This window comes from Dermacentor silvarum, chromosome 3 (genome assembly GCF_013339745.2).
Source record: "Dermacentor silvarum isolate Dsil-2018 chromosome 3, BIME_Dsil_1.4, whole genome shotgun sequence".
In the NCBI taxonomy this organism is placed as follows: domain Eukaryota; kingdom Metazoa; phylum Arthropoda; class Arachnida; order Ixodida; family Ixodidae; genus Dermacentor; species Dermacentor silvarum.
This window is the reverse complement of record NC_051156.1, coordinates 75,529,803-75,557,771: the sequence shown is the minus strand read 5'-3', so window position 1 is coordinate 75,557,771 and position 27,969 is coordinate 75,529,803. Positions and strand designations below refer to the sequence as shown.

At 48.1% G+C, this 27,969-nt stretch overlaps 1 protein-coding gene and 1 long non-coding RNA gene across 3 annotated transcripts in view; one reads left to right on the top strand and one right to left on the bottom strand.

Moving 5' to 3' along the window:
* The window catches only part of LOC125943829 (evasin P672-like), a 305,979-nt gene that overhangs the window by 157,888 nt on the left and 120,122 nt on the right, over window positions 1–27,969 (top strand). The window lies entirely within an intron of this gene.
* On the bottom strand, window positions 84–27,916 carry LOC125943834 (uncharacterized). Its single transcript, XR_007465925.1, has 3 exons — window positions 27,872–27,916; window positions 4,232–4,312; window positions 84–324 (listed from the first exon to the last, which is right to left on the bottom strand). It is a non-coding gene; the product is annotated as an uncharacterized LOC125943834 (long non-coding RNA).

Sequence of the window (27,969 nt, the reverse complement as noted above, 5' to 3'; positions counted from 1 at the left end):
CAAAATGGTACGTGATGTGCTATAAGAAGCGGTATTTGTGCTTTTATGGGACACCCAACTGTTTATCACCCAATGTCAAATTTATTTCAGTTTACCAAACCACAGCTACCGGTAAAGTGCTTCTACATAATATTATTCGCCGATTTATTTAGCACGTGGTGTTTTCAGCCCGCGGGGAGAGTAATCTCATGTTTCTTCTTGCTTCGGTTACCAGCAGCTGGCGTATGTACCATCTAGGATGCAAGTTCCGTTTACGCATTTCCCCAAGCTGCAGTTGTACGTCTGGACTTCTCCCTGAGTGGTCAATAACGTAGGTAGGCTGGTCTAAAAGAGAAATAAAATTGGTTAATTCCAGCAACTCATCTATTTCCACCATATTTTAATGAAATTTTCACACTTGTTAGCATGCACGCTATAAATTGTGCTCTTGGATTTGCGTGGCCGTAAATGGCCACGCATGGCCTGTTGTAATGACCGATTCCCACATTGGTCAATATGTATGTAAATATAATGCGACGTTGTGACGATAAGCTTTTCTGCTGTTGTGGATGGTAACTAAATAAAAGCGTTCTTGCGCTTATAGCATTTTCTTATTGTTTTGCAGTGTAGGCTGTTTTTGAAAAAGGAGAAGGTACTAAAGGCAAATATGGCTCACAAGACCGAAAATTTAGCAATCTTATTGCACCATAAAATAAGGCTGCAACAAGGTTCCTTTTCTGCGGTAAAAATAAACTGCGAAATACACCTTTCGATTTGGGCAAATCGGAAGGTGTATTTCACACCAGCTCTCTTGCATTTCGCCCCCATTCCTTTAAATGAAAAAAAATCACACCATATTTGGCAATGCAGTGTGGCCGACGTGGTCGCGCAGCGGATTGAGCGACCAGTAACGCATCATACTTTCATTTCAATGCAATGCCATGGCACTCTCGGAACTCTGAGAATATCTGAGAACGCTTTAGTATTTCTTGAAAACTACTGCTATCCTGCACGCCCGCGGGAAAACGGGAGGAGTCGCCATTTACCACAACCGTTTCCACGAGAAATAATGCATTCGTAACTATCGTGTAATTTAGAGTAAGGGCCGCACCCATGTATACGTATGCGCCGCATGCGAACTTAGCACCCGAAATTCGAACCGAGCAGCAATCGCGTTCGGTGCTCTGATGCCGCGTGCGAGTGCCATCTAATTTTGGTGGGCACCGTACTTTAGCGTGCTGTTACGAGATGGCAAGAGCTGCGCTTCGACCCCTGACGTCCGGAACGTGGCCACAGGACCGGCTCCTCCGAGTCCCCGCGTTACAGTGGGCAAGGCGCAGGCAGCATGTTTTCTTGTGCGGTTAGTTTTCGCAGCCAGCTCCTTCGGCTAATCGGTCAACTGCCGGCCGGGTGTCCATAATGTAAAGGTCGTGTTTGATGGCGTTCGACGCTGCATTTAGGATCAAAGTTAGGAGGTTAAGATCATGGTCAAGGTTAAGGTCAAGGTTAAGGTTAAGCCGAGGAGCACGGCAAGTGAGCAGCCGGCAGCAACTCCGGCGTCGACGACAAGCGCTGCAGTGAACAAATCGAGGAAGGCATTCTGTGGGAAAGCGTGCAAGTTCACGGGACTCCTAACTGAACAAAAAAAAAGTTGCAGTGGCTTAGCTCGGCTATGCCAGGATATACGTAGCGTTAGCAAAGGTTCAGCTGACTATTTTTAGCTTTCCTGGTTGTCTAGATTGTAAAGGATTAGCTTGATTGTCATGCTTACTGCTGCTCTAATGACACACACGCGGTATACGTATTATGTGACACATGTATATAGCCTTCTCCTGTTCATTCCTCCTACGCTCAACCGCTAATTGCCAGGCAACTACTTCGGGATCCGATGAGTCAAGCTTCTCCGTTCTTCTGCGCTGTTGAGCAGCATTTGCGCTCTCCTTCTCCATGGCTATACCACACTGGCAAACGCCAGTCAGAAGCGCAGCGGCTCCAGCGCAGTGTCAGACGGCGACTGCACAGCGAGCGCGCGCCGGCGCCAGTGCGTCTACCACGGCTACGACGTCACTCCTCTGGAATGCGCAGACCGGCGGCGGAGTGCGCGAGAGGTGCCGGCTCCGGTGGCTCCGGTGCGCAAGCCGTGTGACATCACTGATCCTTGCGCATGCGCAGCACGGCTCTTGATGTGCCGCGAGAAACGGGCTTGGCTAGGCCAGTGTAGCTAACGCTACAATATCCCAAATGGCCCGCTCCTGTTCAAGGGCAACATCTCGTCAAAATCGCGAAAGAAAAACCACGCCGCCCTAGCACAAGTCTATACTACTGAAATGAAACTTTGCTGAAGCTCTGCCGCAACGGGCTTCTAATAAATGTTGTGCAGTGTAGCATCGCGCAACTTCCGATGTCAGCTGTCTGCCTTTTTTATTGCGATAGCAATTATATGGACACTTCAACCGGATTTCTGCCGTCGGCGTCGCCGTTGCCGTGAGGTTCCGTATAGATAAAATCTTCACCGCGCGCAGTATGCCCGAGCGGAAGCGTGCGGGGACGCGCGCTATCACGGAGAGCGAACGCACTCAATCTCCCACGCGCAAGCAAGGAAGCGGGAAGCCGGCGCCGGAGGAAGCGGGGGGGGGCACTTATACTCTGCCAACAACCGTGCTCATCGCTCGCCCGCACCGTCTCTTATCTCTACACGGCTCTGAGCTTTGTATGCGCTGTGCATTCGCCGCTCAGTTTCCGTTGAAGCGATAGACCGCACATACCTTCGCCTGCTGCGGCGTATGCGCTTGCTGCCAGCGTTTTGACAGTCGTTGTCTCCAGTCATTCAATGTGATCTATTCATGTTTGTTTGTGCGCGCTCACATCACGCTTGTTCATTCAGTTAGTAATAGTCGGGCCACATTTTCCAAAGCACGCTACACATGCTATGCTGGCCGGATCGGCAATGCAGCGCTACAGGTGTGTCCCTTCGCACGCGCTGCCCACGGGAAGCGCTTCTCATCAACACCACCGTTTCACACGCGTCTTCTCGTGGTCATCGAGTCTCTCTTCATGTCGGTCTACTTACGCCGCAGCACACCTGCTTACTTAATCAGCTCATGTTTACTACAATTCATATTGCTACCAAAGCCGCTCACCTTACTTCGTATGACATTGCTGTGTTGCTATCGCATTCATTGCTTCGCCCTTAGGACGAAACTGTGACATTTTTTAACGTTTAGGGCCCCGTGTCGCAGAAAATCCGGCGTCGGAAACCGGCGTCGGCGTGCATTGCGTGTGGCGGTGAAACTCATCCCCAACCACCCCGACCGCACAGACCCTCCAAGTGGTGCAAGGTTTTAGTGAACAAAAATAGAATTTCTCACAGTGAAATGCGTCAGAAAAATGGTAAAGTACGACTTTACCAATCGGCATCGGATTGTAATTTGAATGTCCGAGAATACCTAATTCTGGTACGAGGAAACTCAAACACAAACCCCTTTTCCAACATTTCTACCATACCTGCGCGCGTCGGGGCAATAGCAAACAATTAATAAGATATTAAAAAAAGGTGCTAGGCCTTCACATTTTAAAAAAAGACCACCTTTATTGCCCCTTGAAAAACGTCTTTCCAGCAATGCATTTCTGTTTAAAAGTGAAGCCGACTTCAAGGGGATTGGTGTGAGCTTGGTCTTTGTAAGCTGGCTGTCTCACGTTAAGTGTTGCAGTGAATGAAGCCTACTTGCCGTATGCCAACGATGTGATGCGAATGCGTCCCGATAACGCTATCGCGTTCTACTCTTAAAGGCGAAGCTTAAGCACCCTCCAATTTTTGCTTAGTCGAAAGGGACTCTTCAGCTAAAATACATTGCAGTTTTCGGCAACCTTTGTCACTTTATGACAAGTGTTAATTGTTGCGACATCCGCTTCTTTTCAACTAAAAATTGGCATCAAAATTCGAGTGTGTTTTCAGTGTGTTGTTATAAATATTCGCTCTGTATTGCCACGAGTAAAGACCCATTTATTACGTGCTCTCTGCGAACAAGGGATGTCTGTAGCACGAAGTGTTTGCATACTACTGTGATTTATGATGCCCATTGTTACTTCGCACATTAAGGCTCAAGATCCAGTCGTACTCGGTAAAGCTTTCTATTGATTACCAAGTAACCGTATTAGGCGGAAATACGCTCCAAACACTCAAGAACTGAACCTGAATATTCCGAAAGAGTATTGTTTCAGGGTATGTAAAGACGTTGCAGAAGGTACTCACGAAACATGTAGCATTGTCATGGCAGGTCTCATTCCACTGCGATGTGCCATTGGTACAAAAATTAGTGCAATTTCTTGATAACTGAATGAAAAAAAGAAAAAAATTTAAGTTATTGATCTATCTGAATATTCTAGTCTCGTTATGCTTTGGAAGTACCCCAAACTTGCGGTTCCCGCTTCTACAGACAATCTTTATGCGAAACGATATGTTTTAGTGCTAGTCTTATGCAAGAAAGTGCTACACGAAAGGAGGGTACAAAAATCGCGCTCAATGCCTTCATGCGCAACTGTGCCCTGTGTTTTTAGGAACTGTGAAAAAAGGCTTAGATGCCTTCTATTCAAATCGTTTCACCTGAAAACCCTGCACTTGCGGCAGGCTCATTTTCGACAATGTACAGTGCCGCAACATAAGCATGTCAAATTCAAAAGCCAGCAGCCGAACCGCAACAACATTTACGGCACGCACTGGGACGTTCGGCAAAAGCCGTGATTGCCTGTTATATTTTTGCGATTAAGTTTACTGAGAACGCCACATCACGACTACTCTTAAAACATGCTTGCTGTATTCGATTGGCTGATAGAATGATGAAACATTTGTTCTTAACAGCAGGGAGACTCCACGAAGTGGTTTTCTGGTCACCATTACAGAGGCCCGTTGGCCGGTGACATCTCCCGCGTTCTGCCATTCCTCCTAAGTTCATCCACAATATTGTGCGGCACCGCTAAAAACTTGCATGCCAGAGGAATGATATTGAAATAATGTAGATGAAGTACAACATATGCAACTGATAACTGTCACTGCGTGTAGTCATTTACTGCGCATGGCCTATTACAAAGTGTTCGCTGGACTGCAGCATTAGAATACAATCGCTCAATACGATACCTATTTTGTCCAATCTGCTTCGCGGTGCGAGAGATGGCTAAAGGTCAATCAGTTGTCTCATTCTGATAAAAGCTATATCTTATTGTTCCTCTGGCGCTTATTAAGGAAATGTTGATAAAAAAGTCACAGGCCTGCGCGGCACACGCAGCACAGTCACAGCGTCAGCTGGTGGAGGGGCTCAAGAGCAGCTCCGATTTGGGCACCACGTACAACGGGGTCTTCAAGGCAATCTTTTCGCCTCGTTTTGACGAGAACGATCTGAACTGTCCGCCCGGCGTCGACGGCGAGCTGCGGCTTGTAATGCTCTCTGCACAGCAGTCTTCTGAGCCCGATCAAGCCTTACAACTGCAACTTACATGTCGGGCACGCTGCGTTTGCAGGCACCTTAACTAGATGGCGCCACAATACTGGCGGCGACTGGGGATCGCGTTTCTTTTTTTACTGCGCGTCTCGTCTGAATCGCATGTCGTCGTCTGCGCCTGCGCAAGCTGCGTTTGTAGGCGCCTTAACTAGATGGCGCCACCATACTGGCGGAGGCTAGGGTCGTCTGCGCCTGCGCGTCTGCCTAGGAAGAAGTCATAATGCATCTTTCCGCTGCCTGATAGCAAGCGCTTGCGTGGCTCAGTGGTAGAGTATCCGGCTCCCACGCAGCGGGCGCGGGTTTGATCCCGGTGGGAACCGGGTACTTCTAGGGGCGAAGCTCCTTACGGTGTGGGTCGTTCCCTCCTCTGTAGTAGTAGTAGTATGTAGCCACCTGTAGTTTTATGAAGTGTTCACGAGATGGCGTTCCGGTTCCGCTTCCACTTCCGGTTCCACTTTGCGCGCGTTCGGTGCGAACGCGGGCAAAACGCCGACGGCGTCGACAACAGTTCTGCGCGTTGCTGGTGCTGCTGCATGTCCAAGTTTACACAGCTGATAAAACTACCTTGAGTCGACCCCATGGCTGCTTCGCAAACCTCAGGCTTCCCCTACGGGAAGATGGTGTAATTTTCTCTCTCGTTCACGACGCGCGCTCTCTTTATCTCTCGTCCGTAGCTGTGGTTTACCCGAATGATCCCCCGGTGCTTCGCCCACTCATCATCATTCACTTCGTGGATATGCTGTGATTTTTATGCATTTCTGGTGATAACGGTTACGGCGGCGGACGCCATCAGCGGGCGGCACCATCGCGAACCGAAACAGCTATTGAAATGAGCCCATAAGAGCTTACGCTGTAAAACAACAACAAATGAGGCAGAAATTTGCAGCACTCACAATTTTAAACATTATAGTTATAGAATGTGAATTTTACGTCTCGACGGCTGCGTGGGTAAAGTGCTGCCTTGCGAATGAAATTAAGTTTATATACATTGTATCGATATACCTTGCAAAGATGCGACATCGCGTGCAGTGTGACGCTCTCATATACGGTCAACGCAGGTGGAAATTTCTGTTTGACACCATTGATGTCCGCGCATAGTGCTGCAAAGATATCTGTAACCCGATAGTTGGATCGAACCCTTGTCTTCCAGCCCAGCCGCTCATTGCTCTTACCCTTAGTCCATGATCTTTGTTTTTCTCTCTCTTTATTACATCAGGCCAGAATCGCTCGCGTGCACCTCTCGTGCTACAGTCGCTGTTTGAAACGTCTGGTGCGTGCGTCAAGTGCCACTTTCTGACATTATTCCCTCGTAAAAGCTAGCGCAATGAGACGCTGTTACACTACACACCACCTTCGGGATCGGCCCACGTTTTGAGGTCAGACGATGAGACCTCCAAAGTGGGTGAAGTCCAGCTCTAATGCTAGCGCATTAAGAGTGGGACGCTTTCTCTATGGTATGCATCTCCTTAGCTTTCTCAGTGAACGCAATAAATAAAGCAGCAATTCTGAAAAATCTGAGAACAGAAAGGCACATTTGCTTGATGCGCACACGGGACTCTGTAGTTCTGGGGGATCTCTGGATTGCTTAGTAAGCGTACTCCTGCATTCATGAAATTATTGAACGAATTTTAAGGGTTGAAAGCGCCGTTTTGTCCGAAGAATTTATTGTGCCACCACGGCCGCTCGATGAACGCACACAAGGTGTGGCCTGCCTAATGCGCCGGAGAGATCGTAGCACGCTCAGTATACGGGGCCGCCCGCTGCCGGTCCGGGAGAGCGACTAAGTACCGTATAGACTCGTGTAAGTTCCACACCCGTGTAAGGACCGCACCCGCAACGTGGTGGCCCAAAATATGAAGAAAAAAATGTCACAGTTTCGCCCTAAGGGCGAAGCAATGAATGCGATAGCAACACAGCAATGTCATACGAAGTAAGGTGAGCGGCTTTGGTAGCAACAACACGCAGAACTGTTGTCGACGCCATCGGCGTTTTGCCCGCGTTAGCTCAAAATGCGTGCGGCGTTGGTGACTGTTGCTGGAGCCTCTGATATAAATAGGCACTTGGTGCCGCAGCTAAACGTCGCCTCCCTTCCCTCCCCCTCCCCCACGGCCTCTCGCGCGTCCGAAGAAGGCGCGTTTGCTCTACATATATGGTGATTGTAAAGGAGAAAAGAGACGCCTACTTCTGCAGCCCTTAAGCGAGCACGGCGCAGAACGCGCGTTTGTTCTCCGCCGTGCGTTCACTCCCCGTGAAAGACGCGCCCCTCGCGCCCTTTCACTCGCACATACAGCGTTCGGCGCGCGGCGACGATTTCATCTCCAAATGACGTCATACGGAACCTCACGGCGACGGCGACGGCGACGCCGACGGCGACGGCGACGCCGACGGCAGAAATCTGCTTTTGAGTGTCCATATAATTGCTATCGCAATAAAAGTTGTCGCAGTTTCACCTGAAAGGTGAAGCATCAATTGCGATAGCAAATTTGTAGAGAGCTATACGGAGTAATGATATTAGCTTTATCAGCTGTATAAACTTGGACATGCAGCAGCACCGGCAACGCGCAGAACTGTTGTCGACGCCGTCGGCGTTTTGCCCGCGTTCGCTCAAAATGCGTGCGGCGTTGGTGACTGTTGCCGGAGCCTCTGATATAAATAGGCACTTGGTGCCGCAGCTAAACGTCGCCTCCCTTCCCTCCCCCTTCCTTCCCTCCCCCACGGCCTCTCGCGCATCGGAAGAAGGCGCGTTTGCTCCACATATATGGTGATTGTAAAGGAGGAAAGAGACGCCTACTTCTGCAGCCCTTAAGCAAGCACGGCGCGGAACGCGCGTTTGTTCTCCGCCGTGCGTTCACTCCCCGTGAAAGAGCGCGTCCCTCGCGCCCTTTGACTCGCACATACAGCGTTCGGCGGCGCGCGGTCACGATTTCATCTCCATTGACGTCATACGGAACCTCACGGCGATGGCGACGGCGACGCCGACGGCAGAAATCTGCTTTTGAGTGTCCATATAATTGCTATCGCAATAAAATATTCCAGCGGAAAAGCAATCCCGTTCGGTGCCCCGATGCCGCGCCCGCGCATCGGCGAGTTTTCGCGCACTGCGTACTTACGAGTGCCGCTACTAGGTGGTGAGAGCTGAGCGTTGGCCTCTGACGCAATGGTACATCCGGGGTGTGTGCAAGCCGCCGCCGCCTGCACCGGCACCATTTTGTCCAAAAGGTTCGGTCCCGTGCAAGGGCCACACCTCGTCAAAATTTGTGTAAAAGGAAGTCGCAGTTCCGCGCGAAAGGCCAAGCATCAGTTGCGATAGCAAATTAGCATAGAGCCATACGAAGTAAGGATAGTACTTTTAAGGCCGTGTCGACCTGTAAACATTCGCTTGCTAACTAAATTAACAAGAATGGTGTCGGCGCGCACAGAAAACATCAACATGTCATACTCGATGACCGCGGATGTAGACTCGCTGTCAAAACGCTGGTGTGAGGAAACGCGGCAGCACACTGTAAACACAAATGAGCCCAAATGGGGGTTTCTATGGTTTAATACCTTTTAACACTCCATCGCCCAATACATTTACTCCATCACCATGAAGTAAAAAACGATGAAACCATGATTTTACCTCCTTCCCGAAATGATGGAGTAAAAAAACGGAGTTACCTGATATCACTCCATTTACAAAATGGAGTTTATTAGTGCGAAAACCTCGTGCCGATAAATGGAGTGAAAATGCATTTCCTCCGTGCACTGTAAACAGAACTTAGAGGCGGCATAGGGAAGAGATACGACGCGCAACCTTTTTAAACTCCTCTGCGCCAAATTTTATTTCATCAGTGGGAACGTATTCAATATAAAAACGTGAATTTAATTCCCAACACTCATAGATGTACTAAAATCGGTCTCAAAATGGAGTTTTCTGCCTCACGAGAAATCTCATATGTAAATGGACTAAAATCGAGGCTACAGCGACAGTCGCATGCTAGGCATAGTTGGGTATTTAACGGCTCTGCAATTTTTTCTTCTTTCGTGCACTTCAACTCATGGATAATACTTTGGATAATCAGCGGCCGTTTCTACAAGCCTTTGGCGTCATCATCGCAGCAACGACATCTCGATGTCTTCCTCAACACGCCCCACACGACGGAGATTCCGACCACCTCGTGGACGACGGCATGAAGATGCGATTTTAGGCCTAACATCCATCGACTGCTGTAGGTCGGGCAGCCGCAATGTCATTCATGCACGTCCGACGAGCCTCGTCCAGCGGAGTCAACCTCGCATCAGTCACCTCAGGTGAAACATGGTAAACGTGGTGAAACGATTTTTTCGTGCGCGATGTAGATAGCTAGTGGTACTTGCATTCGGAGCTGTGGCGTTTACTTGTGCTCTAATGGAGGCCTTGTTCCCAGCGTGCAAGAATAATATTGTTCGAGAATGGCGGGCGATGCTGCATGAACCAGTTGAGCCTGAAAGTTTCGGCCGTCGCGTTACATGTTACACGTATCGAAGGAGGTGCCTCTAATGTGGCGCTACTGTGTTCTTTAGCAACTCGCTTCAAGCTGAGAATGCCATTAGAATAATACAATGTGGGCCGATATTATGACGAAAAAATAGCGTGTCTGTGCTTGGGTGTGAGTGCGGTCGGAAAGGGCACGTGCGCACTTTGTCTGAGTGTGTGTGCGTGTGTGTGAGCGCGTGCGTTTTTACTGTGTGTGTACGTCGCCGCTTTTTCGTAAAATCTTACACATGGAAGTTTTCATGTGTGTCCGTGTGCATATAGTTTTTTTTTTGCAGCAGCGCTTGCATACACTTGCTTGTGAGGTTTTGACATCGGTCAGCGCGCAGGAAGGCACAGACGCGTCACTAATTCCAAGGCGACGCGAAGCGTGGGGACTGCAAGTGAGCTGGGGAGGCGAGAACAATCGTCGTCTCTCGTCACTCCGACACGCGTTTGGCAGGTTTTGTGGACACCGACACCATCGGAATGCGGCGTGTCCATTTTCGCTAGCGTGACTGCGTGTTCTCCCTCTGCCGGCGAGGAGGATACCATTCAGGCACCCTAAAAGTTGTATGGTCCATGGGCGCGATCGTTAACTTGCACGTCGGTTAGGCAGACAAATTTTCTGTGCGTGTCGTTTGGGCGTGCTAACTTGTTGACTTCTGTCGTCAATGATTTAGAAAGACTCCAGCTCCATCCAATTTTGAAACACGTGATTATCTACGGACTTCTCACAATGCCACATATTGAGTAAAAATGATTTGCAAAAGTGTGTAGGTCGGCTGCCGTGTTAAGCGGTTTTTCTTTCTTTTTTTTGTAAGTGGATTACATGTCTTGTTTTAAATGTGGTTCCCCCCAAGTTAAGGAGAGCGGTAGTATATATGGTTCACTCGAGTAATTAAATTGTTGTTACCGTTGGCTGCGCACCGTTCTGTCATTTAATGTTGTCTGCGCTTCCTCTTATCAGTACATCTGCAATGTGTTGTTGGCGTGCGCGTTTGTTTATTGAATGTGCGTTATGTTGGACTCTTGGCCTTGCTGATGTATGGTATATACTTTATATTATTATTAATTGATATGTATCATTTGAAGCAACATGCTCTTATTACGCGTACTTTTCCTTAAATGCTGTGTTTACCTCTGTTTTTTTCTCCCGTGTGATGTTGCAATGCCTACAGATAATAAAATATACTTTGTACCACTCGGAAAACCGCATTTTATTTTCTTCATTAAATCATAACGTGCCTTGAAGTGCAAACAAGAAAGACATAGGCGAGAATGTGCTTCTGTGAAGTGTTAATGGTATCAAGAAAAATTGTCGTGCCAACTTGAATCTCGTCAATGTCACATACTCTCGCGTACGTGAAAGCGCAAATGCGGTCGTTTTATTTGTGCTGAATTCGCGTTTTGATTTACGTTATTGAACAGAGGTGACTAGCCGAGAAAGGGCAGTTAATTAAATGGGTAGATAAATGCTCTTACTATAATTCAATTCTATATTAGTCTCCAGTGAAGTATTATAAATACATTCAAAATATAACTAGGAAGGTGGAAAACAAAATACGTTACGGTAAAGGTTGTTACCGGCACAAAACTTAGCATCTGCAGTACTTCATCAGTCTTTAATAAGTGTCGTAAAGCCACGGCAAAGCTGCTGCTTCAATTCATTCCAGAAAAAAAGTATAAATAATGAAGCAGGATCTCAAGAAACTCTCTTCAGAAATGGATTAGTATTTACTACATTTGCTACACCTCCAGAACACTTTCCAGAAATGAAGTAATATTTACTCTAATTTACACACTTAAAGACTCCCTCAAGAAATGAAATAATATTTACTCCAATTGGGATACCTAAAAACTCCTTCCGGAAATGAGTAATATTCACTCCAATTGGAACACCGTAAAAACTCCCGAAAGAAATTAAGTAATATTTACTCTTATTTGAACACCATAAAAACTCTTGTGAGAGATGGAGTTAATTAAAAATCCATATGAATGGAGTATATTAAGCTCTCATTCAGGAATGCGCTAGGCGACGAGAGGCATTTGCTCTCATCTGGGATTATTTCTGTTTAGTGGGAGCAACAGCGAGCGAAGTAACCTTCGTACTGTCTGAGCACCAAGAACACAAATCCCGCACAAAGCTAAGAGCCGCCGACACACCTTGACTGTGCCCCCAACGCAGATTGCTATCAAAGATTGCTATCAAGATACGGCCGCGCGACCGCCCGCCGCCGCCACATACGCACTTGCAGCCGGAGTGAAACGCCGCCCTCCCCTCCCTCCCCTCGCCCGATGCCTCGCAACGTTGGACGCCTCGCGCGCGACGGATGACGGCGCACTTACTGCCCGCTTTCCTGCATTTCGCGCGGGCGTGATTGACCTGCGATCGTCGGCACCCCTGGCCTGCTTTCACTCGTACATACAGCGTAGGGCGCGCGCCAACGGTGTTATCGTCCTTGGGCTTTATAGAACCTCATCGGCTACGGAGAAATGCGCCTGGAGTGTCTATATAAGTGCTGTCACAATAAAAAGTGCGGCCCTTACACGAGTCTGTACGGTATGTTTGCAGAAGGTCGCGGGGTCATGGCTCGAGGTCACTATTTCTTTGGGTGCCGAATTAACGTCGCCAGTGTTAATCGCGGCTATTAATCTGTGACTGACAGAAGCGCTGGAAGAATGATACTCGTACCACAATGTATCAATAGTTCTATATAGCGGGACTGTTAGTGCCCCCCCCCCCCCCCGCCCGCTTAATTGCGCTCGAAAAAGTTACACGCATGTCATTCTTTTTTGTTTTGTTCTGTGTTTCGGTGTTCTGGGAGAGCTAGGTGATGCACAGTACTCATATCTGCAGATGGTAGGCAGAATGTCAGGGGCTATGAGCAGGCAAACACTGACGTTGGAGGTTAATTATCGCCTAGACAGTTTGCGTACTTTCTCAGACAGTTTGCGTACTTTCTTGGGAGAAAACGTTCCCGGTAGCTTGCACTACTGGCGCAAGGGTAAAGACACAGCGGAGCTCATTGGTATCGTTCGTTCTCGGCTTGTCTCAGGTCGGGATCTTCTCGGAGCCGACGCTTTGACTCCCGTTCCCTAGCATTCTCTCGATGGAAATACTCAGGGTCTCCGGCTCGCCGTCGTCGTTTTGCAGCGGCTTCTTCGGCTAACCCTGCTGGGTCCAATCGGCATCGACGCTGGCAGTCTCCTTTAGCAATGCGCCGCGATTCTTGGTAAGCGGCTTCTTCCTCGGCAGTGCGAACCTTCCTTGGTCTCCCCATGTCTACGTCTGGCGCTCCACCGCCGCGCACCGGCTTCATACGGAACGATCGAAGGTGCTCATGCACAGTTGGCCGTGACGTCACGTCTGACTAGGGGCGCGTGCGCAGTAGTCTGCACCTGGTAGTGAAGTCGTAGGGAAAGTGAGGCGAAAGCTATGCACAGTGTACGGGCGGCGAGCGCTGACGCGCCGGGATGACATCACGGCGTATACTCAGTAACGCGCACCTCGCGGGAGCTCGGCGGAGCAGTGTCTGTGTCGGGCGAAGCGAGCGGCCACCTACGCCGGTGGCTACTAGGCAACGTGCGAGGTGACGTCATATCTCAGCGCAGTTTTCGAGGACGAGTACCGGAGTTACGGAGAGCTTAAACAACTTCGCTATTAAAAAATGTTCCATACTTTGTGTTTCGAGAGCATGGGAGCCACACGCCCACTTTGTGTGGTGTCATGAAAACTAAACATGCTACTGAGATTATATGTGGAGTGATGTGCAATCAAAGTTTAGGAAGAAACTTTACCTAGGGGGCCAACAATGATGTCCTTGTTCAAATACACGTGTAACGCATTAATGTTATGATGAAAAAATCGCAGAACAAATTTGAATGAAATTTGTCGCATTATATAGAGAGAGAGAGCGAACTTCGGGTGCCGAATTTTTATATTGGGTCTGACACTTCTCATTTATAGGCCTCTTGAGTGGGAGTTTGAGGTATAGTAGCGGCGCCTGGTGGCGGCGAGAAAAGTTATCTGGGTATACTACCAGCTTCGGTAGTATTGAGCCCTGGCTGTGGCGAAGCACGTTTCTAGCCCGAGTTTTGCGTTGATTCGCACTTTTTTTCTGCCCTGTTGAGAGTGCGCAAAGGCTCGTCACTTATCACAGACCACGCCGACCACGTTGCCAGCTGGCCGCAGCCTAGTTTTACGAAAACGGACTCTCCGTGTGCCGTGGGACCTAATGCTGGAAGCAGAAGACATCGGCGACGCCGATCCGGAGAGACCTAGCTCAGCCTCGAAAAAGCGTCACCGTCGTTACTGCTGCGTCGTGGGCTACCACCAGCAACAATGCCTGGATCCTAACATTCTATCATTTTCTTTCAAGGCCTCACGCAGCGGAGCGACGGGCGCGCTGGATAGTTTCGCTCCCCCACTACGAGCAGCACAGGTTCTACAGTTAAATGTGCTCATCCTTGACCTCTAGCCAGCACCTTGAGGGAACGCAGCAAGGAAGTATTGATTACAGCACATCGATGTTCGAGCGCTGTCATTAAGAGCTACATCAAGCGAGCACCGCACGAGCTCGTGCTGCAGCGCGCAATTCGCACGTATACGTTACTGCGAGCTCGCATGCATTGCATTAGTGATTTATCAGTTGCTAAAGGGACATATGGCCGCTACTAGAGCGCAGGCATAACTACTTGTCTAGCGGCATGCAGTCAAGTAAAAATGCACGAGGCCCGCCATTTCACGGTATACTGAAAGCCCGCTGCCGGCGCGGCGCGTACCGCCGTGCGCTCGAGCAGCTCCGTACACATGATGTCTGCTTATCGCTGCTGTGAATTGATTTATTGGAAGTATTAATTCGTGCTTGTGTGCCTGAATCTAGCAGCGTGCAAACCTTACCTGAAGTTCAACTTCGTACGCGACTCGCTTCACTTGCGATTGACACCGCGCTAAAATTTCGCCGCTTATTTCTCGAACGGCGTACAGATATTCGGCGTTGCATAATTTCTTGCCTTTACGCAGCGTGCCTCCCCTGAAAAAAATATTCGGCGCCCAATACACGCTGCAGGCCGTGGTACAACACAACCGAAAGTGGCGGGTCCACATTGTCACGAGCCTCGAGAAGTAGTATTGAAGGTTTAATAAACCGTAGAGCAGCTGGCTCTTGGAAAAGGCGACCGTCGGGGCCGGCTCGAGCAGGAAAGGGGCGCGCGGTCTTCTTTGCTCTCGGGGGCTCGACCCATTCTTGCCCTCGACCCACTACCTACAGGGGCCAATATCCCCCCTTCCGAACAAAAGCATCGCCTCAATGCTAAAAAAAAGGCGTAAGAAGAAAAAAAGAAGGCTGGCAAGGCGACAGCATACAAAAAAAAAAGAACATTAACGTCACACCGGCACAATCAATGAACGCTGAAGCAAGCTCACGAAGATAAATGAAAAACAGAAACAAAGGAGTGCATGAGAGAAAACACAGAACGAAAAGAAAGAAAGTTACGGACGCGCAATGTAGGGCTTCATGCGCTTCAATGTAGGACTTATCTAGTGATTGAAGCAGCGCTGATGTCTAAAAACTCTCCTGGGCAAGGGCCCAGCCCTTGGTCAGCCTCCCTTTCTCCTGATGATTTGCCTTTGGAATCTTTCTTCCGCAGCGGTGTTAGCAGCATCCCTGTCGCGCTGGTGCCCTCGAGTGGTGGATTCATCCGGCTGAACAAACCACAGGCTGGGCTGTCCAGGCCGAGCTCCAAGCCATGACGCGCCACTTCCAAATGATAAGCGATGTCCGACAACTTGGAACAGGTGGGATAGTCTGTAGGTCATCAGATCTGACCTGTGTTGCAGACGTCCTAAAGTGTAAGATTTTTGCATCTGTGCCGGTGAGTGCGTTTATTCCTCCCCATCTAACATGCACTAAATGCATTGTCCGGGGCGTAGAATCTCGATTGAGCCCAACTGAGACTCTGGAGAAGCTGTTTGATGCTGGTGTCATAGCCGTATACCGATGCAACCGACTGGTAAACGGAGAAAACGTTGCCACTGAATCGGTTATTGCTACGTTTGCTGGCAAGTCCTGCCGATCTGAACTAAAAGTGTGGCCACTTATTTTTATAGTGGATCCTCTCCCTTTCCGTCCACTTCAGTGTCGGAACTCTTGGCGTTTTGGCGATAGTGCAGGAGGCTGCAAATGAAATGCACGCTGTCGCGTCTGTGGTGAGGGTCATTCCCCTAATGAGTGCACAGCTGAAACCCAAACATTCTGCCTGTGTGGAGGAAACCATGCGGCTGACTATGGAAACTGCTCGGCAAAAGCTAATAAAATGCAGGTACTCGAGGTGATTGACAGGCGACGATGTTCGCGTCAAGAGGCTATTGCAGTCGTCAAGGAAAGAGCTTTTGGATACGCTGGCGTCACTGCCAGGCAATCAACTTTGAATGAAGACAACTTGTCTAAACTCATTGAGTCAGCAGTAGAAAAAGCAATGACAAAGGCTATGCGACATATTGTTCAAACTGTTACAGGATGCATTTCCCAAGTGTTTACCGCTCAGATGACACAGCTGTTGCAAACAGCCGCGACACCATCACCAAATCGCTTGCTTGTGCTACAGAACAGGTAGCCAGTTCAGTCCTCGCACCGAATACCAGATCGTACCCAACGTTTGTTGGATCCGATCCTTGTTCTTCGCGTCAGACAGACTCACAGGATGACATGGAAACAGGTCATGATATCAGACCGCATAAGCGAACTGGTTCTCCAGTAACAGCGTCTTGTCCATATACCAAAAACAAAAGGTGTAATTCAATTTCTCATTCTGGCATCCAAGAAAGTACATTGCGACGGTAGTCGCTGAAGTAATTATATCAATTAGATCATCACCATAGCTTCTTTAAAAGTGCTACAGTGGAACTGTCGTTCCTTGATTTCTGCTTCAATAGGCTTAAATTGCTTAACAACACATCTTAACTCTGACGTCATAATTTTACAAGAAACCTGGCTTACTCCTGAGCAAAATTTTAATTTTAAAGATTTTCGACCTTTTTGATTAGATCGCCTTTCACTAGGAGGTGGTTTAATGATTTTGTTGTCATCTAAGTTCTGTCATAAGGCGAAAATAGCTTTCAAGTTAATGTCTCCGGAATGTGAAATTTGGGCAGTACACCTCAGCATACCAGGCTACCGTACTTTTTCGATTATAAATGCTTATTTCCCTACGGGCGTACACAGTACATACCAATTGGATAGTGCGCTTGCTAGCTGCAGAAATCAACTCATCCTTACTGGTGACTTCAACTCGCATCACGTATCATGGGGTTACAGAACAGATGCATGTGGGACGCGTCTATGGGACTGGACCATAGATAAAAATCTTTCATGCCTAAATATGAGACGACCCACATTTGTCCGTGGCCAACCTCGCTCAGTGTTAGATTTGACGTTTTCTAGCCCAAGTATTGCCGTGACATCTTGGACTACGATTTATTTCTGTACAAACAGTGATCATCTCCCGGTATACTTCGAAATTGTATGCCCATTAACATCAGTTGAACGACAACACAGAATATTTCTTAATTGCAAACAATTTAAAGGCTGCTTACACTCTTCCATTGCGTCAATAACTAATACTAATGACGAATAAATTGGCTTGAAAATTTGTTCAGCGTTACAGATGTCCCGACACAAGTCTGAATTCGTAATTCACACTGCTAAACGTGCATCATCTAGTCCCTGGTGGAACAATGCGTGCACACGAGTTTATCGCAGAAGAAAAGCTGCTTTCAAAAAACTTCTACATAATCAGAGCCAACAAAATTGGAAAGATTATCAATTTATTTCGGCAACTTTCAAACGTACTGTCAAACACGCAAAAGATGAGTACGATAAAAAATATTTTGATTATCTATCTCAATACAAAAACAAAAGTGCTTTATTTTATTTCATTCGTTCTAGAAACAGACTCCCACTGAGCGTTAATGTAGACTCAACCGTCTATACCGCACAGGAAATACAGGAGTCCTTAGACCTATTGGCTAAAGGATTGGAGAGCCGGTTCACAGCGCGCCTTCAAATTTCTGTTTTTACTCCTACATTGTCAGACTACAAAGATATATCCTATTCGGAAGTAGCACAGGTCATGTTACGGTTACCAACTACAGCGCCTGGCCCGGGCGGAATAACAAATGCAATGTTAAAAATTTTCTTCCAAGAAGCCCCACGTGAGCTTCTGAAGTTGCTAAATTACTCTATTAGCAATGCATGGATTCCACATGAATGAAAGATCGCCAAAATTATTCCGTTACTTAAAAAGCAAGGGGAAGGGTATACTATCGACAACATCAGACCAATTGCGTTGACTTCGAACATAGCAAAACTTATTGAAAGAGTGCTTCACGGGCATATGATAAAGTTTATTGACGAAAATGAATTGTTGAGTCCTTATCAAATTGGATTTAGATCTGGCTATTTAATATGGCACGCACATGTCGATCTTGAAAGTCGCATTAACATCGCCAGACAGAAAAAAACAATATGCGGCGTTAGTTACCTTAGATATATGTAGAGCCTATGACAGCACTGAACATACAATTTTAACAAATCGGTTACAGTGCCATGGCTTTCCAGGATATACTGTAGCATGGGTGCATGAATTTTTGAAAGACTGGGAATTTTTTTGTTTTCGAAGCGGCTATTCATCTGGTAAACACAAGCAAACAAGAGGTGTGCCTCAGGGATCGGTACTTTCACCAATATTGTTTAATATTTTACTGAGCGGAATCCCCGTTCACCCAGGTGTGAGTACCTACGTTTATGCTGACGACATTGCCTTTTTTTGGTATGGCTAGTGACCTATACTCCCTTTACGAAATTTCGCAGTCGTATCTAAGGAAACTGGAAGGCTGGCTGGATAGCTTACACTTAAACCTGAATGCTAATAAGTGTGCTATCCTTGTTTTTCCCGTTAAATACCCAGTATACCTATCGCTTAACTATCATCTCCAAGATGTCCCACAAGTAGAGTCACTGAAGTACCTTGGAATTATCTATAACGGAAATCTTAACTGGCGGCCGCATATTGAATATTTTACAACAAAAGGAACTCGTACAATGGGCATTTTGCACAAGTTAAGCAATCGAAGAACAGGTATGCGAAGAAAATCTCTTTTGATGGTATATAAAATGTATTTTCGTCCGGTTTTAGAATTTGGCTGTGTTTTATTCTCAGGTGTTCCATCATACAAGGTTCGACCGCTAGTTTTATTAGAGCGAGAGGCGCTACGTCTGTGCTTAGGCCTTCCAAAATACGTTGCAAATGCCGCATTATATCTGGAATCGAGAATCCCACCTATTTAATGCCTATTTCACCTTCCGACCGTTCAGACTTTCTTACGACTATATGAATCACCATTAAGCCCGTCCTCAAATAATTTTCATCTCCGATCCACAATAATTTTTTCCCGTTAATTGGCCCAGTTTTTCATACACCACAGATTATATTTGTGCAAAAATTACTTGAACCACTAAATGTGCAAACTCGCGATGTGCTTCCTTACAATACGCATTCGAATTACCTGGAGATCAGGTTCGACGACATTTTCCCAAACCACGCAAAACTACTACCTTACAGCATCTTAAACGCGATGTTACAAGGCCACCTAAGCTCCCTAGAAACAAATATTATCATTGCAACAGATGCATCACAGAGCAAGGAAAAGACTGGCATTAGGATATTTTGTCCTGCACTCGACTGGTCTTTTTCTTTAAGATTGCCCGATTTTGTGCCTATTTTTCTGGCCCAGATTTTAGCAGTAATCCTAGCTTTACGTAAATTAGACCAAACGACTACAGCAGCTGCTATCCTTACTGACTCCCTTTCTGTATGCTCTCCCGTTACCGCAACTAATGATTCACCTATGCTAAAACTATTTTACTTGCCAGTTCCTGGCCATGTGCAATGTGTTCATTTGATTTGGGTACCTGGTCATAAAGGGTTGTTTTTTATTGCGATAGCAATTATATGGACACTCAAAAGCAGATTTCTGCCGTCGGCGTCGCCGTCGCCGTCGCCGTCGCCGTGAGGTTCCGTATGACGTCATTTGGAGATGAAATCGTCGCCGCGCGCCGAACGCTGTATGTGCGAGTCAAAGAGCGCGAGGGGCGCGTCTTTCACGGGGAGTGAACGCACGGCGGAGAACAAACGCGCGTTCTGCGCCGTGCTCGCTTAAGGGCTGCAGAAGTAGGCGTCTCTTTTCTCCTTTACAATCACCATATATGTAGGACAAACGCGCCTTCTTCAGACGCGCGAGAGGCCGTGGGGGAGGGGGAGGGAAGGGAGCCGACGTTTAGCTGCGGCACCAAGTGCCTATTTATATCAGAGGCTCCAGCAACAGTCACCAACGCCGCACGCATTTTGAGCTAACGCGGGCAAAACGCCGATGGCGTCGACAACAGTTCTGCGTGTTGTTGCTACCAAAGCCGCTCACCTTACTTCGTATGACATTGCTGTGTTGCTATCGCATTCATTGCGTCGCCCTTAGGGCGAAACTGTGACATTTTTTAATGAAACTGCCGATTCACTGGCAACGACCTCACTTTCCGGCCCTGTTCTTCCTATTCTACCAATGACAGCACACATCACGGCGGCTAGATTTCGGATGCGATCAATTAGAAAAGCCTCATCAAACCCAGTTCTGACTGCTTCTCCAGATTATAAGCACCTGACATTTCCCTGGTGTAGCGAATCCTGTAACACGAAGATGCTTGAGGTCTATCTCACCAAATTACGTTGCCGTATTCCATCCCTAAATTTCTACTTACACAGGTCGGGTTTGGTTCCCTCCCCCCTCTGCTCGTTTTGTAATGAGGAAGACATGATACACAACTTTCTTCTATCTTGTCGCCGCTTTACTGCGGCAAGAAAACAATTGTTGGAAATACCTTTTCGAAGGCTTGGCCTGGACTTAACAGAACCTAATGTTCTTTCGTTCGGGGCGACCACTTTGGGATTCAGCCACAGGGATGCTTGCTTCGCCGTCCAAACGTTCCTTACAGAATCCAAACGAACACCCTGCTAAATTCTATCCATTTTTGTACTTTTAAATTAATTATTACTTATTCCATATGACTTTCCTGATTTACTTTAACATATAACTCTACGCTGTTCAATACTAATTCCATAGAAATTGGGAAATGTATCCTCCATGTTAATTTGGAATAATCCACCCACTGCTTGGCCAATCCCCCACCGTGGGTAGGAGCCACATGCGTGATAGGCTACAACAACAACATGCGCACAACATTAACTATGTCTTAGCTCGGTTGTCTTTGTGTCCTACTCTGTGTCTGTGATGTTATGTCCGGAACAACTTCGTAGTTTACGTCACTGACGCGGCGGAGCACTTTATACGGACCGAAATACGGGCTCAGCAGCTTTTCACAGAGGCCACGACGGCGAACGGGGGTCCACACCCAAACTTGGTCCCCGGGGTGATAGGACATGTCCCTGTGATGGATGGTGTAGCGTCTGCCTGCTGCTGCTGGCCGATATGCAGCCGCGCGAGCTGCCGAGCTTCCTCGGCACGCTCTGCAAATTACTCGGCGTCAGTTGTCAATAGGTCAGCGTCTTGACACGGCAGCATAGCGTCCAGCATCTTCTGGACTTCGCGACCGTAGGGAAGGCGAAAGAGCGTGAAGCGCGTCGTCTCTTGCACGACGGTTTTATGCGCAAAGGTCACGTAAGGCAAGATCCGATCCCATGTTTTGTGTTCGACGTCGATGTACCTTGCGAGCATCTCTGTGACTGTCTTATGCAGTCGCTCGGTAAGTCCTTTGATCTGCGGATGATAAGCGGTCGTCTTGCGATGCCTGCTGTTGCTTAATTCAAAAACTTCGCCCATAAGCTGCGCTGTGAATGCTGTACCTCTGTCTGTTTTATTACAGTGGAGGGAGCACCGTGACGCAAGACAATGTGGCGCATGAAGAATTGCGCTACCTCTGAGGCCGTGGATCGTGGGATCGCCTGCGTCTCACCATAGCGTGTTAAATAATCAGTCGCGACGATCACACATTTGTTGCCGTCGGCAAACAGAGGAAACGGTCCGAGAATGTTCATGCCGACTTGGTCGAAAAGCATGTTAGGTGCTTCAATTAGCCAGCCGGTTTAACGGATGGTGTCTTGCGGCGCTGGCATTCACGACAGCCTTTAACGCACTGTTTGACGCTTGCCGAAAGCCCGGGCCAATAGTACATTTCACTTACTCTAGCGAGTGTTCGCGAAAAGCCTAAATGACCAGATGTCGGTTCGTCATGGCAAGCGAAGAAGACGTCGTCGCGCATGTCCCTTGGAACCACCAGTAGGTAAGCACGGCTGGTCGAACGAGCATTCTTCTTATGCAGCACGTTGTCTCGCAGAAAGAAGGACGTCAGCGAGCGGGACAGATGGCGTGGTATTGTTGTGTCGCGGCCCTCTAAATGATCGATGATCGGTTGAATCTCAGCGTCGTCATGCTGCCATCTGCTCAAGTCCGACGAACTAATGACGCCCAGGAAGCCGTCATCGTCCTCTGTTCCCTGACTGGCAGGATCAATGGGTGCGAGGGACAGCGTGTCAGCTTCTTCATGCTTACGGCCAGACTTTCAAACGATGTTGATGTCACATTCCTGTAGCTGCAAGCTCCACCGTGCCAGTCGTCCTGAAGGGTCGTGCATGCTTGCCAACCAACAGAGGGCATGGTGGTCCATCACTACTTCGAAGGGACGACCATAGAGATAGGGGCGAAACTTGTTGATCGCCGACACGACCGCGAGGCACTCTTTCTTTGTAGTCGAATAATTCGCCTCGGCACTGGACAGGGAGCGGCTGGCATACGCAATAACTCTTTCTACTCCATCTTGAAGCTGGACGAGCACTGCGCCAAGCCCAACGCTACTGGCGTCGGTATGCACCTCAGTATCAGTATCGTCGCCAAATGTGCTAGAACAGGTGCTCACTGCAGGCGCTGTCGTAATTCAGCAAAAGCCGCCTGTTGCTCATTATGCCACACAAATGGCGTGTCGTCCCTTGTAAGGCGAGCCAGGGGTTCAGCTATCTTCAAAAAGCCTTTCATAAACCGGTGATAGTAAGCGCACAAACCCAGGAAGCGCCGCATGGTCTTCTTATCGGCAGGAGCCGGAAACGTGGCCACAGCGGCAAAATTGTAAGGATCGGGTCGGACCCCTTTGGCGCTTACTACTCGCCCGAGGAACTTGAGCTCTTCATAACCAAAGTGACACTTTTCGGACTTAAGTGTGAGGTTTGCCGACCGGATGGCTTCTTGCACAATCCATAGGCGGTGAAGATGCTGCTCGAACGTTTCAGAGAAGATGACCACATCATGTAGGTGCACAAGAGAGGCCTGCCACTTCAGTCCAGTAAGGAAAGTGTCCATCATTCGCTGGAAAGTAGCCGGGGCTGAACACAAGCCTAAAGGAAGCACTCGAAATTCATAGAAACCATCTGGAATCACAATGGCTGTTTTCTCGAGGTCGCGTTCTTCTACCTCGATTTGCCAGTACCCGCTTTTTAAATCGAGAGAAGAAAAATAGTGGGCATGCTGTAGTATATCTAACGAGTCGTACACGGCAGCAGGTACACGTCCTTTTTAGTCACGTTGTTGAGCTTGCGGTAGTCGACACAGAAGCGTAGCGTTCCGTCTTTCTTTTTGACAAAAACGACCGGAGATGACCACGGGCTGTTGGAAGGTTCGATGACGCCATCGTCAAGCATCTTCCGGACTTGCTTACGTACGGCTTCCCGTTCTTTTGCCGACACGCGGTAAGGCTGCTGGTGTATCGGGCGTGCGTCTTCGTACGTGATGATCCTGTGTTTAGTGATGGAAGTCTGGCGTACCTTAGAAGAATGTGCGAAGCAAGTCCTGAATTCAAGCAAGAGCTTGCGCAGTGCTGTCTGGTTATCGGTGGACAGTTCAGAATTGATGTCGAGATGGCCCAGAGACGTTTCTCCTGTCTCCACAACATCTGACGTGAAACAGTTCTTAACGTTTTCTATTGCGTCTGCAAACGCTAACGAAGTGCCGCGGAACAGGTGTCGGTGCTCGTAACTAAAGTTGGTAACAAGCAATTGCGAATGACCAGCACGAATCTGTATAACACTTCGAGCCACACAAACACCTTGCTTCAGTAGGTGTTCCAAGTTACTTTCGGCCACCGCTTCGCCATCGCCTAAGCCACAGCATGTGACGTCGACGAGGACATTGGCTCGTGGAGGAAGCGTTATACTGTCTGCAGAAACACTTAGTACGTCGTCGCGCTGTTGGCCGTCTTGCACGTCGATTGTTCGTTCGGCAGAGAAAGTGATACGACGCCCCTGCAGACCGACAATAGCGCCGTACTCCTGCAGGAAGTCAACCCCAAGAATAACGGCGCGGGAGCATTCGCGTAAGACAAGGCAGCTCGCAACGAATGTAGATCCTTGAATCTCAACTCTAGTCGTGCAGGCGCCCAGTGAAGTAACGACGTGGCCGCCAGCGGTCCGAATATGGGAGTTATGCCAGGGCGTGATTACTTCCTTCAGCTGCGTTGCTATTTTCCCGCTTAGTATCGATACAGTGGCTAGATGGGTAGGTGTGCCGACCGCGCGTATTTCACCACTTCTCCGCATCATGACGCAGAAGTGGCGCTGCGGACACTATAGCGGCTGAGGTGCGCGCAACGTCGGCTGCGCTGTGTAGACGAGCAGCGTGTTTGATAATATCGTTGCCTCTGCTCTAGCTTTGAAATACGCGTTGTACAATGCCGTTTTGAGCAATGTAGGCAAAGCCAGAATGGGGAATATGTTACTGTCGTTTAGTCAGAAGACACGATATGCTGAAGTCAATTTTCTAGCTTGGCGATTGGTCACATTTATTGGCATAAACGCGGCGCTCCAGCCATTGCATTAAATACGTAGGTGGATTTTTCCATGCATAAAACAATACTGCAGTGGTATTATACGGTATATGGAAACGTACTTACGTGATATTTAGTGAGTTATAATGTTTCAATTTCGAGAAATCGAGCTATTGTGTTGACTTCTGCCTCAGTTATGGTATTTAAATTGTTACGAGACGTATTGTGTTGGTAGGTGCATATGCTTCACTTTTTGGTTGCAATAAAATCAAGCAATAAGTCATGGGCTAGATTTATGAATATATTTAATATACAAGAAGCGCCCTCATAACTTGAGTCAGCAGACGCACCAACCTAAATAGCCTAGCGCCAGCAAGGTCGCAACCTTGGTCCACCACATCATAACATTATTCACAACACACGCCTCCGCTTCAGGTTGTTCCTCTTCTCCCTGTTTCTTTCGTGTGCCATGTTCTTGCCCTTGACAAGAAAGTAAAGGCGTGTAATTGAATGGAACTGCACAGCATCGTTTGTGAGCTCTTTCTTGTCCCGCTCACAGGCGATCAAATTCGGAGGATTCAGTTGCAGAAAGGATGCAAAGTCGGCAATACTGTTGCTTCGTAACTCATTTAAACTGAAGCACAGCTTGAAGGCGGCTTCGAGCGATGCTAGCAGTTTTTTGAGTGCTTCAGAAGGGAGCAACAGCCCTGACCTACTCATTCTGTTGAATTCAGTAATGTCCCTGAGCAATCGGAGCACTTGGTTCTTTGCAGGAACTTCCTTGCTACATGGCCTGCCATATACAGGGTGTTTGAGCGAACACTTTCAAAAATCCTTAAAGGTTGCCTGTGGCAGATAGCACAATTCTAGTTCATGAGCTGATCTATTCGAAGAGGCGGACATTACTTGCACATGAAATTGAAATGCATAATCAACTAATTAGCAAAAATGCACTAATTAAGTTTTTAACTAATTACCTGAAGGTCCATATTGCAATTAACAAATCGTAGCCGTGGAGTTCGCAAAGCGGATCCACTTGGAACAAATTCTTGGGATGACAGCAGTTTCGGGATATTAATTCACGAACTTTGCGGAGAAATGCATTGGCGTTCCAATTAGTTTCTTAAGAAAACGTCGCTTTAAGCATTGAAGCACAAAATTAAATGGAACGCCAATGCATTTCTCCGCAAAGTTCTGGAATGAATTTCTCGAAACTGGTGTCATCCTGAGAAATAATTCCAAGTGGATCCGCTTTGCAAACTCCACGGCTAAAATTTGTTAATTGCAATATTAGTCATCAGGTAATTGGTTAAAAACCTAATTAGTGAATTTTTGTTGATTACTGGATTACGCATTTCAATTTTTTGTGCTAGTAATGTGCGCCTCCTCGAGTAGACCAGCTCATGAACTAGAATTGGGCTACCTGCCACACGCAACTTTAAATAAATTTTGAAAGTGAAACACCCTGTAGAATATAAGCCTAGAGTCATTTTTTTCCCTGAAGCAGCGCAGCGGTGTTCGATGTCGCAGGCGCTGAGCACCTGATGTGCGGCTTGCAACTTTTCAATGCCGAGGAGCTCATCAACGTATGCTTTTCGGTGTACGGCTTGCTCATTAACATCGCCGATACTGAGCAAGCTACTGAGCCGCCCGGGGCGAACATTTCCCCTGTCTTTCTCATTAAGTTAGAGCCCGACTTGCTGCAGTAAGTCTCCTTGGTGGTTTTCTTTGGTGGAGCAATGCCGCCGCTAATCTCGCCAGTCATTTTTCCTACCTGGAACATTCCACATCGCTTAGGAACTTGCAAACGGTACGAGAGACGCGGAGCTCTTCACTTTTGAAACTGACGTGAACAGACGGCATACAACTATTCCAATATGGGCTTTATTTTTAAAATTTTTTTTTTGCTCGCCGCCAGCCTCCTGTAGCAGACGACGCGCGCTGCGCAACCGTTCTACTGACCGCAGCGCCAATTTTGCGTCATGACGGGGAGAAGCGGTGAAGTACGCTCCAGACGCGCAGGTCGGCACACCTACACATCTAGCCGCCGTAGTATCGAGTAGTCTGCGCCAGTGCCAACAAAAGCACTAATGGCGTAACCGTCAATAGTCACTGGTATATCGAGCGAAAGCCGGTCGTCCCGTTCAGCTGCAGGTGATGTGGGATCGGTATCTTTCCGTAACTGCGTCCGTCGGAGGTCTTCAACGCATCGACTGTCAGCGATCTCGCCCCCAAAGATCGCCTCAGTTAGTTTTCCCGGCGGGGTCTGGGCGACCGCTCGGGAAAATACCGCTGGGGCGGAGGTGAAAATCATCTCGGAGACGGCGATCGCGATTGCCGCTTGGCAGGCGGTGGCAAGCGCTGCTGAGAGAGGTAGTCCTGAATGTCCCGGGGTCGCTGGCCGTATCGGGGCGGCGGCGAGTATGCGGAAAAGCCGCGAACCCCAAGGCGCCGGTTTGGGCCCTGGTGGTACGAGTGGTCAGCTTCACCGCAGTGGAAGCACAGAGGCTGATGATCGGGTGTGCGCCAAACATCCGACTTCCGGGGGGGGGGGGGGGGGGGGGGGCGTCTGTCGTCGACGAAGTGAACCGCTTGCTCCGAATGATGCGCAAATGAAGCATCATGAACAATGGGCGGGAGCATTCATAGTGCTGCTTTGAGCATTATCTGTAGATTGATATAATTCATTTCGCAGGTACGAATATTCATTATCTTGAATTTACGTGAACGGAGTGTTTTCCTCGCCCCAGCGTTATTGCTGTTGTGCAGTAGGCGCTGTCACCTTTGAAATTAAGCGGGTGGGATTGCATAAGTTTTGCACAACGCCGGTGCGCAGGGTGTGTGTGTGCTATCGCAGTAAACGAGTTCCGAATAGGAATAATTACTGAAGTCGACCGATTTCTGTTTGCCTTTCGTGCGTTCAATTAGTGAGTTAGAAACTTTTGTATGTATTTATTATTATACAGGTATGCTGCTACGTTTGTCAACAGGCGAAGGAATATATGAATGTACTAGGCACGCACCAGACCAGCCGTGGAATTTTTGTAATAGCATGTCACTGGTCCACCTGGAAGAAATACACAACGGAAGAGTTAGCATGGTAATGTAAAAATATAATTGT